The sequence below is a fragment of the Pagrus pagrus genome (genome assembly GCF_965226575.1).
Source record: "Pagrus pagrus genome assembly, chromosome: 2".
NCBI classification, from domain to species: domain Eukaryota; kingdom Metazoa; phylum Chordata; class Actinopteri; order Spariformes; family Sparidae; genus Pagrus; species Pagrus pagrus.
In genome coordinates this window covers 35,867,003-35,883,770 of record NC_140186.1, presented here as the reverse complement: position 1 = coordinate 35,883,770, position 16,768 = coordinate 35,867,003, and the positions used below count along the sequence as shown (strand labels likewise).

Below are 16,768 nucleotides of genomic sequence, written 5' to 3'. Positions count from 1 at the left end.
CAGTCATCCCCCCACCATTGTAAAAAGTGTAAGATTTTTTTGTCTGGAGCTACAGTACTTGCACTTCTACTAAGCACATTGGAACACAGTGTAGCACACAGGGGTGCCGAAAAGGGGGGGTAAAGGAGACGGATTCTAGGGGCCCATGATTGAGGAGGGCCCAGAGAGGCCCCTAATGATGATGAAATTATATGCTAAAATAGCATCAAAAAATTTTGCCGCTGTGTTGGGGGGCCCTGTAAAGATTCTTTTCATGGGGCCCAAAATCCCTAGCGGCGCCCCTGGTAGCACATAACAAAGAGATGCAGTGTTTTTGAGGTCTGCTTCTATGGTGGTCCAATTTTCTAGCATATGCCCATACATTTGTGTCAGGATTATTAAAGCAAAAAGAGACAAGAAAGCCAACAAGCAAGAAAATCAGACTTCATTGTGACTGCAAAAGTTTGGTACTTATTTCTTTAGGTACGTAACTACTAAATGTCAAAAAGCAGCTTAGAAGAAGAAGCAGCCCTTTCAAATACAATTTACAAAATACTCAATAGTAAATGAAATACACATTTCAAATACAAGCAACAAAAGTACTGCCACTGTTTTGCACGGGGGCTATATACACGTTTAAAGAGATACCATTGTGTACCCTAGAAATAATGATGATTCTGATTCTTATTCTTCTTATTATTATTATTACTAAAAAAAACTCTTTCCTGACTAGATTTTGTATGGTTAATTTTACGTACAGTTCCAGATTTCTATATTAATTTAGTTATTTATTATTTATTTTATTAGGTATCTATTACTTGGACTGAGATGTTCATTTCAACAGTTATCCACTTTTTAATGAAGTCAAAAATTAATTGATTAACTGGCTGTCATTTTTTCCTAAAGATAAAGTTGTATTCCATTATTTTTAAAACAGAAATCCCACTTTGAAACTGATAGGAAAAATACCAATACCAGTTATACAAGGGGAGAATTAAAAAGGTACACAGTCTTACTTTACCAAAACCTTTCCACATGGGTCCCTGCAACTAACACATGCAGTTCTTGTCATCATGACAGCCAATATATTTTGATACTGATGAAAGTCACCCTCTAAATAGGGGAATTATCTTCAGAAGCCAGTATGCTTTATGTGAAGATTCAGTGTCAGAACATACACATGAAAAATGAAAAACAAATTAAGTAAAATAAATAAAATCACTGTATCAATTATATGTTATTACTTTTCACCTCAAGGAACAATAAAGGAACAACGAAGTAAGCAAATTTAAGCTTGACTTTGAAATAACTAAAGCTGAGCTTTCTGAAGCATGGACAAATATTCTGCTTTTGCAAACAAGAAACTTTGAACCCTTTTAAATATGTATGGTAGCAGCAGAGGTTCTATTTTGTTTGTTACACACCTTTGAAGCAATTTCATGAAGAAAAGTAGTAGCAATTTGGTCTGAGAAGTATGAAACATGAAAAAAAAAATCATTTAAGTGTGAAAACATGTACATGTACATGTATTTGTGTTTATTATTTAAAGTCGAGCAGATTTTATGATGATTTGTTTGCTGGTATATGGCATCTGGCAGCCTGGAGTGCACCTCCCCAGAAATGTTACTGCACATTGCAGCAACGCGGACCACAACGACTGTGATTGGTTCACTTGGAAGCATCCATTTTCTCGCTTCTCCTCCAGTGCTTTGCGGTGGTGCTAATAGCGGAGATTGTGACCTGTAGTTTCCCCAGTAAACAAACTGCAGACTTTGGCTTCAGTCTCTCGTGACCGGCCTTAGAGGATGAATGAAAAGTCCCAGATTCTACTGTAGTCCATTCTATTCTAGCAATATCTTAACTTGTTTGTTGCAATTTATGGAGCAAGGAATTTTTGTACCATCGCAGTCCTTCAAGCTTAAAATATCACCTCCTTTTAAAGTTTAGAATTTATCCTGTATTCACTGGTTCGGTCATCTTACAAAATACACTGAATTGAAGTATTTTGCAATCAAGCTTGTAATTAATTAGATTATTTGGGAATTTTACCTATCTACCTGCCTGCTTGTCTCTCTCTCTCTCTCTCTCTCTCTCTCTCTCTCTCTCTATATATATATATATATATATATATATATATATATATGTATAAAATTCCAGACATCCTGGTATCAGGCATTTTATTTTTGATCGACTGTTTGACTCTCTAATAACTGTCTAATAACGAATTAAATTTGTTTGAAATAAATGTTTGTGGATTTTGATAGTGCCAAGCAGTATTCCTGTGGAAGTGCAAAGAAAATGTAAGCCTAGTTTTAACATGTGAATCAACCTTCTACACCGTAAGACTGGCTCACATCAAAAAGGCAAGCATAGTTTACAGGTAAGTAGCATCTACATCAAGATGGAGTACCTCACTGGTTCATCATCCACTCATCCACTCCACTGCTAAACTACCTCAACTTACATATATTTTGGCTCATAAGATGCACTCAGCAAGAGTCTGGTCCCAGTAGTCTCACACATCCTATGGCAAGTCTCACTGTCACCGACTGTCACTGTGGGCTGTAACCTTTGCTGTGTCCACCAACTGTCTGTCTTTTTTTTTTTGTTTTGCTGGCCAACACAAGCCCACTGCTGCGGTAAGACTGTAATCGACCTGCCTCTCCTGTAATCTGGAACTCCCACAAGGGATTGTCATCCATCTTCCTACACCACCAACACCCATAGAATACAGCTGAAAACAAAAGCCTTATCAGTCCATCCAAATGGCACAGAATATCACTCTGATAATAGCGCATCACTTGCCAATAAGCTAGGAAGCTTACACAAGAACAGGTAAAAAACACACCCTGTCGTAGCAGGTGAGAAGGTTGAGTTTGTACCACACTCCTGAGAACACAGTAAACAATGTTATGCCCTACAGTTGGCAGGGTTGTCAAAATTGTCCAAAATTATGTTTGATTGTTCCTTGAAAAAAGCACACATTGATTTTAACTATTGAATGCATATTTCCATAAGGGGGGAAACCAATACGAGATATATCAGTTAAGCCAAGTATACACTGTACGATTTTAGCCCGTTTTTGACCCAATTTTTGAGCCGCATGACTCATTCTGGAGTCGTGCTGAATTTCAGCTTCATTGGACATCATTTGCCATGCAGTGTACAGGGGGAGCGAGGAATGATCATCTGCTCCAGAACGGCCGTCAGATGGCCAGATGAATTTCTGACATGTCGGAATTTGGTCGGCCGATACAGGCTCTTGCACAGTTGAAGCAGAGCCACAAGTCGATAACCCAACGTCAGTGCCTTTTTTTTCACTGCGCCTATGCGAAGTGGCAAACAGAGCAACTGAAAATGCCATGACGATTGCACCATGACGATTGACACAAAAAATGGAGGCCAGGCTGATCCAGTTGTGGCAACAGTATGCTAGCCTCTGTCCACGTCTTCCGCACCATCTTCAAGTCCATATGCATATGCACTCCTTTTTCTTGGAGGTTTCACCACACAGGATTGCACAGATTATCAAGGCAGCACACTTCTGTGTTGTTAGCATTGTTGCTAATACCTGCCTCGGAGCTTTCAGACTTATCTTTGTTGACAATTGTCGATGCTCGACAATTGTCAATAAAGATGGGGCCGACAGGCCATTTTTATACATACAATGTGAGATCTCAGGTTGTGGCTCTTTTTTTTAACAACTTGATTTTATAGTCAAATTTAGATATTAGCTAGCAGCCCTAGTAAAAAGCCTGATGTTACACTAGCAAAATTATTTTCCACCTTGTCAAATGTCCAGACACTGACAGAAACAAATGGTAAAACTAAAAAAGAGAGGAGAACAAAGCAAATTGGATTTGAACATTTTCAAATGTTTTTTTTTTTTTTTCTTGCTGCTATAAGCAAGAATGCTGGTAATTCCACAACATTCAATGAGCTTCACTGATAAATCAAATCAAATCAAATCAAATTTTATTTGTATAGCCCAAATTCACAAATCACAGTTTGCCTCAGAGGGCTTTACAATCTGTACAGAGACGACACCCTCTGTCCTTCGACCCTCGATTCGAGTGAGGAAAAACTTGCCCCAAAAAAAAAAAAAAGGCCCTTTTAGCAGAGAACAAGAATGGCACTCAGTAAGTGCACCTCCACCAAGGCCCAACAGGCCCCCTTTGTACTCACTTGTAGATTCCAGCTCCATGCATTATTCCCTGATATATGTAATGAACAAAAATGTTGAAAAACATTCTATCAGACATGTTAAAGAAATCCTGGATCTGTCCCTATTCAGATCCGCCCCGTCCGCACAAGTCAATGGAGTCTATTCTTGGCTGAGAATTGGCCGTTCAATAGTTTTGGTGTAACCCTGCTGACAAACCAACAAATAAACCAACCAACAAACAGACCTCGTTGGTGGAGATAATTCCAGTTATTTCAAATTATTACTACAAACTCAAGTTTCAGTTCCACTTTTGTCTGTCAGTGCATACATATGCTCCCTCTCTCTAGTTTTCTCTCTTTCTTTCTTTTCTCTGTTCTCTCACTCTTTCTTATAAGTAGGTGGCTAAATAACATTTATGTGCTGGCATTGCTAATTAATTTCAAAAGCCAGAAAGCATTAAACCCTTATCCAAAACTGGGTGAAAGCAGGAACGACTAAGGTGGAATGTTCCATTCAAACTGACTGCATACAAGGGTCCCTGCACAAGTCTGAACAGGGTATGAATAGGCAATAGAGCACAATCTTCACATCAATAATGGTGAGTTCAAGTGAAATAAGTGCATTAAGTAAAATAGCTAATGTTCCTGTCAGGATCAACATCAGCAAATGTCCCTGCTGTTCTAACTAAATAACTCTGCTTTTAAACATGCTGCTGTCAACTACACAGTGCAGGAGGAATGTGTGGCACCTTTTACTGAATTCCCTTTAAACTAAAGTGGATCCGAGGGGATCAGCTCTTAAAATGTGGTGTGTCATAATCATCACAGGAGATAAATGTGTTTTATGAGTTGAGACAGAGTGTGTTAACTGTGAAGTTCAAGGGAAAATGACACGTATCACTACTCTTTTTGAGTTAATTATATTAACAATTAATAATGAGGGGCATCATGCTGCTGCCAGTTTTACTGTTCTCTTTCTAATTGGGTCTGTTCAGGTGGACTGCAATTTGAATCTCGAGACAGGGTCTCTTACATCTGTATTTACATATATTTATGCACATCAGGTGCAGGGAGGTTTTCAACGGGTCTGTTAATCTGTGGTACAACAGCAGGGATGGAAGATGCTCTAGAATATTTTATTCAAGTGAAATTACTGTTACCTTACAGAAAATTACCTCTGTAAAAATGCACTTCAAAAAAGGTAAGAAGTAGGACGGTTAAAATGTATTCTCAATTACTGTGTTACATTTCTGAAAGGAGAGAGGAAGGGGTATATTATGATAACAATTTCATGTAACTATTCAATTAAACCACATCTAGTCAACATATATACCTATAGTTATGAATAGACAACTGCCTTCCTCTGTATCATCAGAATGACAAAAAAGAAAGATAAAAAAAACCTCACAAAAAATGGACAACAATAAATAAATAATAATTTTTAAAAAAATCTATTGACACTGTGGCAAAAAGCAATATAAGGCTAGATAAATAACCTCTCTTTTGATCTGGACGATTCACACAAGGGACCCAATTGGGCATAAAATGACATTTGCCGAAAGCGATATCTGACATTTGAAAAGCAAGTTGTTTGCGTACCTGTACACACAGTATTCAACTGCGGTGGCAGCAGGGACATTCACAAGTTCTGCACTACCAAGGTAATCAGTGCGTTGCCAAATGTGTGTTTGTAGTCCAGCAGCATCTTCTTGGCCAATGTTGGCAGTCAGAAGACAGTTCGTTAACATCCAAGCCCTCGCTCTCAAATACAGGTGTTTCACTTAGGGGCCATCAATAAATTACCATTTAAATGACAAAGTAAAATAATTATTTTCAATACCTTCCTGCTGACCTGCCCATATCAGTGAAAATAAGGATTAACAAGTCATACTGAATTGTACTCATGTAGCATACCTATTTTAGTTGCTAATGTGTAATTAATTAAATTTACATACAGTACAGATTAAAATAGAATATAATTGGAGCTATTTTAATAGCTTCCATGTCAAGTGACACAGTGTTTCAAAATCAATGCTGAATTGAAAAAAGAGATACATTGTTTCATTGGATTTTAGTGCTTCTTTTGTTTTAATTAGAAAAGGTAATTAAGTAAAAAGTCTTAAAGTTCCATCTGTGCTGTCTGCCTCGTTAAAAGTCCAGATATATGAATATTCAAATATTTGTTATTTTATAAGTTCAATAACATGGCACAAGATAACCTTTTCTGTACTACATGTTAATCCTAAATTTACGTGCGCAAGAGGCTTTAAATGCCCATTTGAGTTTTCACATCACACTTGTGTTAGTTACATACTGGACCACAATTGGCTTACAAACAAGTTATGATGTGATGTCACAAATCCTACTCCAACATCCCCGTCTCATATTTAAGGTGACAACAGAGAATCTGTCCCTTTAACATATCAACCAGACAGCAGCCTGATAGTGTCAAACTCTGAGTAGAAATCTTTCTGCACAAGGACCAAAACACAAGACATATTTTTGAGTGGAAAGGGACTTTAGTGTGGGACTGAAAGTCAATATAACCTATATTATGTAAGCTACTGCTAAATACAGTATGCCTCACCCACTTACACACAGAGGGCAGCACTGGGATTGTCTGCTGATAATGAAATAAAAATGGTGTCCAGTAAAATTGAGCAATTATGAATAATTAAATTGATATGACTATTTATTTCATAATGTCATGATTCACAATTTCACGCATTTGCACCTGAAAATGTCTGTTTGTGCTGGTCCACAGTATTCATCACTTCGAATGTTCCCCGCACAGGCTGAGAGCATGGTGCAAGCCCAGTGAACACACACTGTCCAGCACATAAACATACTAGTGTTTAAGCCTGGCTGAGCACCAATGAGCCTGCTTTTAATGAAACCAACCGGCCAGCAAGAGGCACACACAGCCAATGTGCTGAAAAACACTGTGTTTCACTGTTGGACTGCTGGTGTGTGTGTGTGTGTGTGTGTGTGTGTGTGTGTGTGCGTGGGTGCGTGTGTGTGTGTGTGTGTGTGTGTGTGTGTGTGTGTGTGTGTGTGTGTGCGTGGGTGCGTGTGTGTGTGTGTGTGTGTGTGTGTGTGTGTGTGTGTAGACAGGCTATTGTCACCAGCAAAGTCAGTCAGCAAGAGACCCACACTTCCAGTGCAGGGTGGCAATGACCTTTTAACGTTCATAAACACACACACACACACACACACACACACACACACACACACACACACACACACACATTCACTCACATTACACAAGCCTACAGACCGTGGCATCCTGACTGCATCACTGTTCTAAAGCTCACCCTCGAGTGGAAAATATTGCAATTCTACAACTGAATATACAACAAGTAATAATCAAAATGTATTCATGTAATTTTAATTAAAAATAAAAATAACATGAAATAAAAAAAGAAAAAAACAAGCATTTGAAGTGGAAACACATGGGGTCTGACTAATAAGTGGGACTACATGAAACCTAGTTTATTACTCCAGCAGGTAAGCCGTCCTGTAGCAACAACCTAGTGACAGACATTTTCTAGTTCCTTTTCAGTCAGCCTTGAGCCTTGACGGTAATGTTTTCTAGTTTTCCCAAGCTGACTAGATACCACACATAGAAACACAAAACTGCATTATTAGCAGTTTACTTGTTTTAAACTGTCCTTAAAAAACACATTTCCATTTAGATACTACATCTGCAGACTTCACATTTAGGCCTATCGCTAAGTTAGTAGCCCGTACCCCATTGCCCCTTGCTCATCAGTACAGCTGATAGAAGATGCTTCTACCTGTTGAGCTTCTAGTTACATCAAGGCTGAACAAAGTTTCTGTGTGATCCAAACATTTCCAATAACTCCAGAGAGTTGAAAAGTCAAAAAGTCAAAATACATATATAGAAAAAAATAAATCAATGTAATCATTTCAAAAAATTCAAAACACGTTTTTAAGTAACAAGGTGTTACTACGTGTTTAGCCTTTCAAAAAACACATTTTCACTGGAGTCACAGAACGGTTTACTCTCTGGTGTGGGGAGGCACACAGAAATCTAACAGCACCATAAATTATATTCCTTAAAGTTGATTTAATAGAATAATAATTATACTAACTCATTAAAGCTGATGAATCACTTTCTATAATTACATTGGAGAGCTACTGCAAATGCAGTGGTTCAATTCAAGTTCTCAAATGGTTTTTATTAAAGGTCATAATTATTGTATAAATAAAACTTTAATGGCTGGAAGAAATACAGGAGGTCATAGTCTATATAGGCCCAATGTGGCCCAAAGAGCAACTGCCCAGTTATATCTCCCACTACACCCACTGGCCAGTCTGACTATGTTGGTGTGTGCTATCCTGGATACTTTCTCTGCTCTCTTCTTTTGGTGTGTAACAAAAACGAAGCACTTCAAGCACAGACAAAGAAAAGCAGGCAGGCAAAAAAGGGATGGAAAGCATTGCGTAGTGCCCATGGGTAATGCAGTTTATTTAGGGCCATTATGGATCACTCAGAGAGCGTGATATGGAGAAGCTGCTTTTGAGATGTGCCAATGTGCTAGAAAAATTCATAGTACACCAAAGAGTAAAATGTATTAGTTCAAGTACTGCATCCTGGTGAGTTCTGGCACACTTTGAGCACTGCGTGCAAGCAAGCACATTCAAAGGAAACATTTGTAAAGTTTTTTTTGTTTCGTTTTGTTTTGTTTTTATTAAATATGATGGCCTTGTCGTGGCTTTACAGTGAGGACAGAAAAGGAATGGGAGAGAGGGGGGATGATATGCAGCAATGGGCCACAGGTCAGATTCGAACTCTGGGCCGCTGTGGCAAGGACACAGCCTCTGTGCTTGGGACATTGGAAGATGAGTTGGAAAATGACTGTTTATTAGCAATTTTAATCAACTTCATCAGTGATGACAGACAGACTGTAGTCTGTTATGAACAGAGGGAAGACCAAGCGCACATGAATAGAGTTTCCTAGAGTGAGCACGGTTTCCTTCATTATACACCACCAGTGAAATCATTGTCTGTCTTCACCGATATGTTATTAGGCATCAGGTTACATAGCTTTCCTGTGATGCACTAAGAATAGTAAAAGAGGAAAAAACAATGCTCTTTCTCCCCTGAATTATTCTTTGATTTCACAGACTAACATTGTACAGCGGCATCTAGGGGCCACAGTTATCAAAGCAGCTTAATTCGTGGTTAAACCTGGAAGTTTTTTTTTTACTGCATGAGATATACTTCATACCTTTAACATCTTCATCAGTAGTGGAGGATGTCAATTAGGCAGAACTGTGATCACAAACAGATTCACACAGGAAGGGATTATGTAAATGACACAAGGTTGTAGCTGGCAGTATGGGGTTATTTCAGGAAGGAAATCTTTGAAGAATAAGCAACAGTTGAAAAAATAAACCTGTCATTACTTTCCAAAAAGACCTCACACACAAAGGCAGCATACAAAGAAAAACACAACACTTCCTTCACAAAAAAATGTGATAATGTGTAACCAAGGATGAGGTTATGGTTACAATGCTTGGTCTTCTGCAGCCTTCACCTCAGGATATTTCCTCAGGTGCCTATAGGCAAATGGTGGAATGTGACTAAGAACATATATGTATATGTAAATATATATATATAGAGAGAGAGATAGCATGCCAATCATCACCAATCATGGCAACCAAAAGAAAACAGAACATGTAGTCACTGCTCGACAGGTGAGGTTGAGACAGAGATGCAAGGAACATTTATTTAAACAAGTTTAATTTGGTAATCTCAGACTTCAAAGAGCTAAACAACATATCAAAATTAAAAATACTCCTGGGAGAGGGAGACAGGGCATACCTTGCTGCCCAATATGTGTCAACATGCCACAACCTGAGGGACAGTGAATGACCCACACACACACACACACACACACAGACACTGTATATACTGTATATATAATTAGTGTAAATCAATCTTGGTGTTGTGTGTGTGTTGTTATTTGTTATGTTCTGTCTGAATGTTTGGACAAGTTGTGTTTTGATGCTTTGGCAACATTGTTGTAAAAATTTCATGCCAATAAAGCCCCTTTGAATTGAAATGAATTGAGAGAGCGAGAGAGAGAGAGAGAGATGGCTATGTAGATATATATATTCATTATTTCCAGTAAAGATTGTTTAGTAACATACACACAAACACACACAGAAAACACACTATTCTACACATTTATGAAGCTCTGGGTAGCTTTCATCAGCTGGATCTTCAGTCTGAGCACTCATTGGTAATCACGCGCGCGCACACACACACACACACACACACACACACACACACACACACACAGTTTGAGGGCTCTCATGGTAATTATTGAAAATGCTCACAGAAATATACACGGCGTACTTTGAAGTCCATGCAAAAAACATACACAGGCGGTGCAGTGCCAAGTAGGTGTGCTTGTGTGTTGATTGTTACTGCACTGTTTGTTTGTCTCTTGCAGGTTGAGTGGTTGTGTTAAAATATTCTCAGATGTGTGTACACTGTATCTATTTTTTTCTGTATGGTAGAATATGCCTAACTCAAACAAATGCAAATTCAGTCAACTCAGACCTCAGATCAGAAAATGTACATCAGCTTTGCTGATTTCTTTAAAAACTGTTTCCCACAAACAGTCATTTAATTAAGTGATCAAGTGTCTTCTTTTTTGTATGTTTGTTTTTACACCAAGGCTTAGTAAGATGTAGATGTTAAAGTAGTATTGTCTGCCTCTGAAACTGTAAAAATCATCCATGATCTACAATGTTTGGCTCTACACAGGTGTAGCAGTTCAACTACATCAACACAGCAGGCTGCACTTGTTCTTCATCTCCTTGTCACTGTTCTTATAAATGCTCTTGTTAGGTCAATGAAAGCAATTTGGCTTCATATTATTGGCTCCATTTATCAGCTAAAAATTTCATAGATAACGATAAATAGTGGATAATATAAATTTCCCAATATTGAGGCGATAATTTATCGGTCTGATCATGCATCCCTAATATAAATATACAACCCATGTATAGTGTAGCATCCAGGTTTATCTCAATATTCAAGGTATCACTAAATATCCATTGGACTTGACTCTACAACGTGAGCCTAGTGTTGTGCACAGGCCATTATTTAGTTATGATGTCTAGACGGGTAAAGAACAGCACAGTAAGCTCAGTTTGCTGCAATATAACCATAAAAAAAGGAAAAGACGATACATACACGACAATATTGTGAAATTTGTTATATTCACATCATTTGATCAAAATTCCAGAGATACAAGTATCAAGTCTCAGTCAACATATCAATATCATATCAATATATTGCAGTTTTCCCATTCCAAATTTTAACTTCTTTGTTTTTTTCCCATTGTCATTTCAAAATGCACCAGGACCAGTGGACCTTCATGGTCAAAGTTGTCAAATTTTGGGTTCAGCATCCACAATGCCTGCAGGAGGCGAAAGCTTGTTTAGCAACAAAATTGTTTCCAATGTAGCTTCATTTGCTTGGCACAAATAAGTGAATAAACATACTTGTGTTAATTTGCATTTATTACGTAATACCACAACAACATTACAACCACCACATCCATTGTATTGCCTAGCTAGGTGTTTGGCTGACTGTCGCGTCTCAATGTGATGATGCCATGTTATGGCCACAATACACTCACCAGAGCTGATCACGGCCATTCTAGACAATACTTGTTTCCACCAGCCGCACTACGGCACGTCTCAGCAGCGTCCCAGAAGCAGCTCTCGAGTCTGCTCCGTGGAGAATGCGCTCCAAGTCTATTTTTGACGAAAACGGACCACAGCCGTGTCAATCTGCATTGAGCAGATCGAGTCTGACAAGAAGTCAAAAAGCAGAATGGCATAGAGCATCTGGTCAATTTTCAAAATAAAACAGCCGAGCCGACTTGGGCTCCACTGCACAACAAAGTTGGAAATATTAACAATAAACACACTTAAAACAGAGATATAACTAAACAGTTTAAGATTTAAGATTAAAAATCATGAAATAAACACAATCTGAGCAAGTCAACATCAGGTGGGCATGACGCTTCACGTCTGAAACGCTCCCAGTAGGATACAAAGCCGTGTGGAGGATGGTACAAAACAGCGGCGCACACGCCAGGTAACAGAGATGTGCCCAGTGGAATCAGGGGGTAATACTGTATATGCAAACCTGCCAATGTAGGAGCAGCGGTGTTACACAAACTTCAAAACAAGCCACAATTTAACTTTATGTATTGGAGTATACCTAAGATGTGCACATGCACATCTTAGGTACACTCCAATACATAAACATATAGCAGTGTATTTCTGGTTGGACTGGCTGGCGATGCATGCCTCAGAATCACAATATATGGACCTGACCCTGAAACACCAATACAGACTGGCATGGTTTGTTTTTTAAACAAGGGAAGTTATGTTCCAACAGGGAATGCCAACAGTGCTAACAGACACACGACAACAAGCTGAACAAACCTGGACTAAAATGTAAGTGTTTTGATCTCTTGTCTATTTTTTTTTAATGTGAAATGTATTTTATTATGTGACTAGTTTTTTTAATACTTATTTATATTGAAATGTTACGGAATGTTACAGATTTTGCAAAGCAGAGTTATGGTCTGTGTTCCTTTAAATAATATATTCTTTAAATGAATTGAATGTGTTTAATTTAAATTAATAATAATAATAATAATAATAATAATAATTTAATTTAATTTTAACATTTTTTATATTGTTTTTAATTTGTTAATAGTTACTTTTGTTGACATACAGATATTTATTTTGAGTAGCCCGTTGTTTGCACGAAATAACTTTTTTGTAAATCATTGTTTGACCAGTTCATTACTGAGGCCGCCCGTCACTTGCCACGCTATCACACGCTGTGCAACCAACCAGCTTAAGGAAATTCTCATACTATGGGAAGCACTGCAAATAGCTCCAACAATACAGTAAATCTCTGCATGTACACTGCAGTTTATGTGAGCACCAATTATACATATACACACATTACAACATTAGTACTACTTCTATACAAACAGACCACAACAGCCATTTTATCACCCGTTTTCATCATGATCATGAAATGATGATGAAGATGATGATGATGATGATGATGATGGTGATGAACAATCTAGTGAACTTAACAACCAAACTTTTAAACTTCACTAATTAAACCATTTCATTAATTATACTTGCAGTGCTGAGACAGTCAGCATCATAAAGCATCACCAGAAGTGAAGGATGTTTCCAATGAAAAAGATAAGGCATGTTTATTTATTCTAATCAAGGTCACAGTTAACACACATTATGCCTTCACAGTACCTTTCTGACAGCCACACCAGTGTTGAGCGATAACTACAGAGGCTCCAATTTCTGAACAAGGATGCTGCAATTTTGTTGCAATTTCTGTAATGGTACAGTCACTGCAAGATTTTCCACAAAATTCAACTTGAATATTGTATCTAGTTATGTCAACGCATAATAATTGAATATGGATACTTATTGTAAGTACCTGCTATATAGTTCAATTAGGAGACCAAAGACAGGCACTCTCTATTAAAAAAAACACACACAAAAAAACAAAAACATGGGGGAAGACAGAACAAAAGGTTAAACACTTCACTGAAATATGTGGTCAAAGCAGTGGGGAAGTTCACAAATAAAGTGGAGGAAAAATACAAAATACAGTGCACATTTGTAAGAACTATTGTGTGGACAAAAATCTATTGTTCATTTTTCATGAGGGCAGTTATAAATATTACAGGACCTAATTGCCCAGATAGTGCCGTTAGAAATGCAAGAGATAGGGAAGACACTAGGTAGGTGAAGAGAGAAAGCCAATCAGTGTCAGCTTTGCCGGCTTACCATTCACAACAGTGAACATTTCTGTAGTTACAATATTTAAAAATATTTTACAATATTTTATACCAGTCTGCCATTACTTTTGCCTTTCACACACACACACACATACACACACACACACATACACATTCAAACACACGCACACACACACACACACACACACACACACACACACACATACATAAAAGACATTTCCTCAAAATTGACCACATACTGTGATTAAGTTCACAAATATAGGTACTCATTCAAAGCCGGGTCAACACCAGTGGTGTTTCAGAGTATGTGCAGGGACACTCAGAGGATTTTAATTTCAGTGCTATTTAATTCACAAAAAATTGCCCCAATTACAGACTCCAAGTGAGTGACAGTTATAATAATAGGTTTCACTCTCACCTCTATTACAGTATCTCTCCAGTTTGACAATTCATTTATAAATCACCACGAATGTCTTCCCATACAGCAGTCTGGACATGATTCCAATCAAATTGTGATATGCTATAATAAATTATGTTTAAAATGCGGGAGATATGTGAAAAACATTTGAGAATGCACTACTTAATACACACATGCCAGTAGTAACATTTTGCCACTCAGTTTGATATGCATGAGTTTGGAGGTTAAATAACTCAACTTCACTTTACTTTTCGTTTTTTTTTTCCCCCACTCCGTAACCAAGCCCCTCTCCTCCTGACTGACCTTTAAACCTCCCTCCATACACACCGTAATAACAAGACTGTGTGAAATAAATTGCCTTTATTAGTTTACAATTCGATTAGATTTGCTCAGTATCGGTCTCTGAAATTTGCGACTAAGAGTTGATAATACAATGACGTTATACATTTTATATCTACAAGCGAAAACTGAAATACGTGGAGAACACCTTGTACTCCATTTATGCACAGTGAATTAAGTTTGAAGATTTATTTATTTTTTTCACATTTCCTGTAAAATGTATCCATTCGGTATGTATTCCGCTTTTTAAATAAAATCAACTTTTAGATCACTCTCAGTGATGGCTCGTCCACTCATTTGGTTGTACAAAACAATAGGGTTAACAAGTAATTAGAAAAGTTACAATTGCATGAAGGCAGTGGTCAGAGCTTTGTCTTTTAGTTTGAATGTGTGCCTTTAGTGGAGAGCGTATAAGGACAGGATAGAATCACGCTCCTACACACGCCTCATGTGGAAGGCAGCGACTCATCGACTACGGCTACACCAAGCAGCGATGACCTGTCATTTTAACGGAGAGGATGCATCTGTGGCGGACAGGACTAAGTTCAGGTCGGCATGCTCGTCAGATGAGCTTTATACTATTCAAAGAAACATCAAGTATTTCTTCAGCCCGCATGTTATCTGCGGCGTGTGTCAGGGCTGTCCTACCTGTTCGTCCCGATGCAGGGGATCCTCCTCTCCTAGTTTACGACCACCGTCGGTGCAGCCGCTTGTTTTCTTCCACTTCTTTCCACAAAAACTTCTTCCACTAGTTTAGCGTGCCGACTTCAATCTTAACTGTGAACATGACAAGAAACAGAACTAGGAACAGCGCGACAGAAGCCCGCGGCATCGTCCATCCCACTACTTGTGTCACGAATTCTGTACGGTTTATTCAAAACGATCTTCAGAAAACAGTGTGTGTTTTCTCTTTGCATGAGCGTCTTATTTTAAAGAGTGTGTTCGTTAAAGAACGGGCTCGAGACTGAGTGCGAGGCGCAAGGCGCGCGCGGCTGTCAGAAGAACGCACGAGTGAGATGTGGTTTATGAGGACAGATGACACGGTCGTTGTCCTGCCTCTAAAACTACCAAGAAACTAACACAGAGTTCATTAAACCTTCACGTGTTTTCGTCCAAAGCGTCCTTTCTTGTTCGGAAATAAATCGCTCAGGTGTTCAAACACCTTCTCCCTCTGCTCTGTCCTCGCGCTGGCCCGGCCGCCCGGCGCACGCGACAGCAGCAGTAAGAAAAGCAGTGTGCAGAAGAGACACAGCAAGAAGTAGCGAGAGAGCGCGCTCCGGTACCACGGAGACTGTCCTCTGTTACTGCTGCTCTCTGCGAGTGTGAGCCAGCTCATCTCCTCCCGGTAAAAGATGATGATACGCCAAGCGAGGCAGAAACGGAGTGCTGGGGATCCCCTGCTGCGTCCAATCCTGACGTCTCTAGCGCGGTGCGCGACTGACTCTCTCTCTCTCTCTCTCTCTCTCTCTCTCTCTCTCTCTGTGTGTGTGTGTGTGTGTGTGTGTACATGAATGCTTGTTGTGGGGTGGTGGGGGGTCACCCGTGACTTTGAACTATCTGCCCTGACTGTGACAGGTGACGGCGGAGCGAGAGCAACACGAGGAAGACATCCGGTTAATGAGTTGCTGTTTTTCGTTCTCAGTCAGTCTCAGCAAAAAATAACACGATGTCAAACTGATAAGGACGAACTATAGACACTCACTCACACTCACACTCACTACAGACACACCAACATGTAAAGGGGCGAATGTAGTGTAATAGACGCTGAAGAGAATCTTCCCATTAGCCTTAAAAACACGATCTCTCTCTCTCTCTCTCTCTCTCACACACACACACACACACACACACTTGTGTGTGTATCTTGATCAGACACTGATAACCCTGGGCCTGTTTGTGGGTCAATGCACTGCCAAAGTCAACAGCCTTAGAAGGGATTGTGAATCGGCTGACAAATACAGTATAATGCATGCACGTACACACACACACACACACACACACACACACACAC

The 16,768-nt window shown here is 39.0% G+C and overlaps 1 protein-coding gene across 5 annotated transcripts in view; it reads right to left on the bottom strand.

The window, feature by feature from the left end:
* tenm3 (teneurin transmembrane protein 3) overlaps positions 1–16,080 on the bottom strand; it is a 454,093-nt gene extending 438,013 nt beyond the window's left edge. For 3 of the 5 annotated variants that reach the window (XM_084378327.1, XM_084378328.1, XM_084378329.1), the window contains exon 1: positions 15,409–16,080. The gene's annotated coding sequence lies outside the window, so the exon portion shown is untranslated. The remainder of the gene's footprint in view (positions 1–15,408) is intronic. The other 2 variants (XM_084378330.1, XM_084378331.1) reach the window with 1 other exon arrangement.
* Between the last annotated feature and the right edge of the window lie 688 nt (positions 16,081–16,768).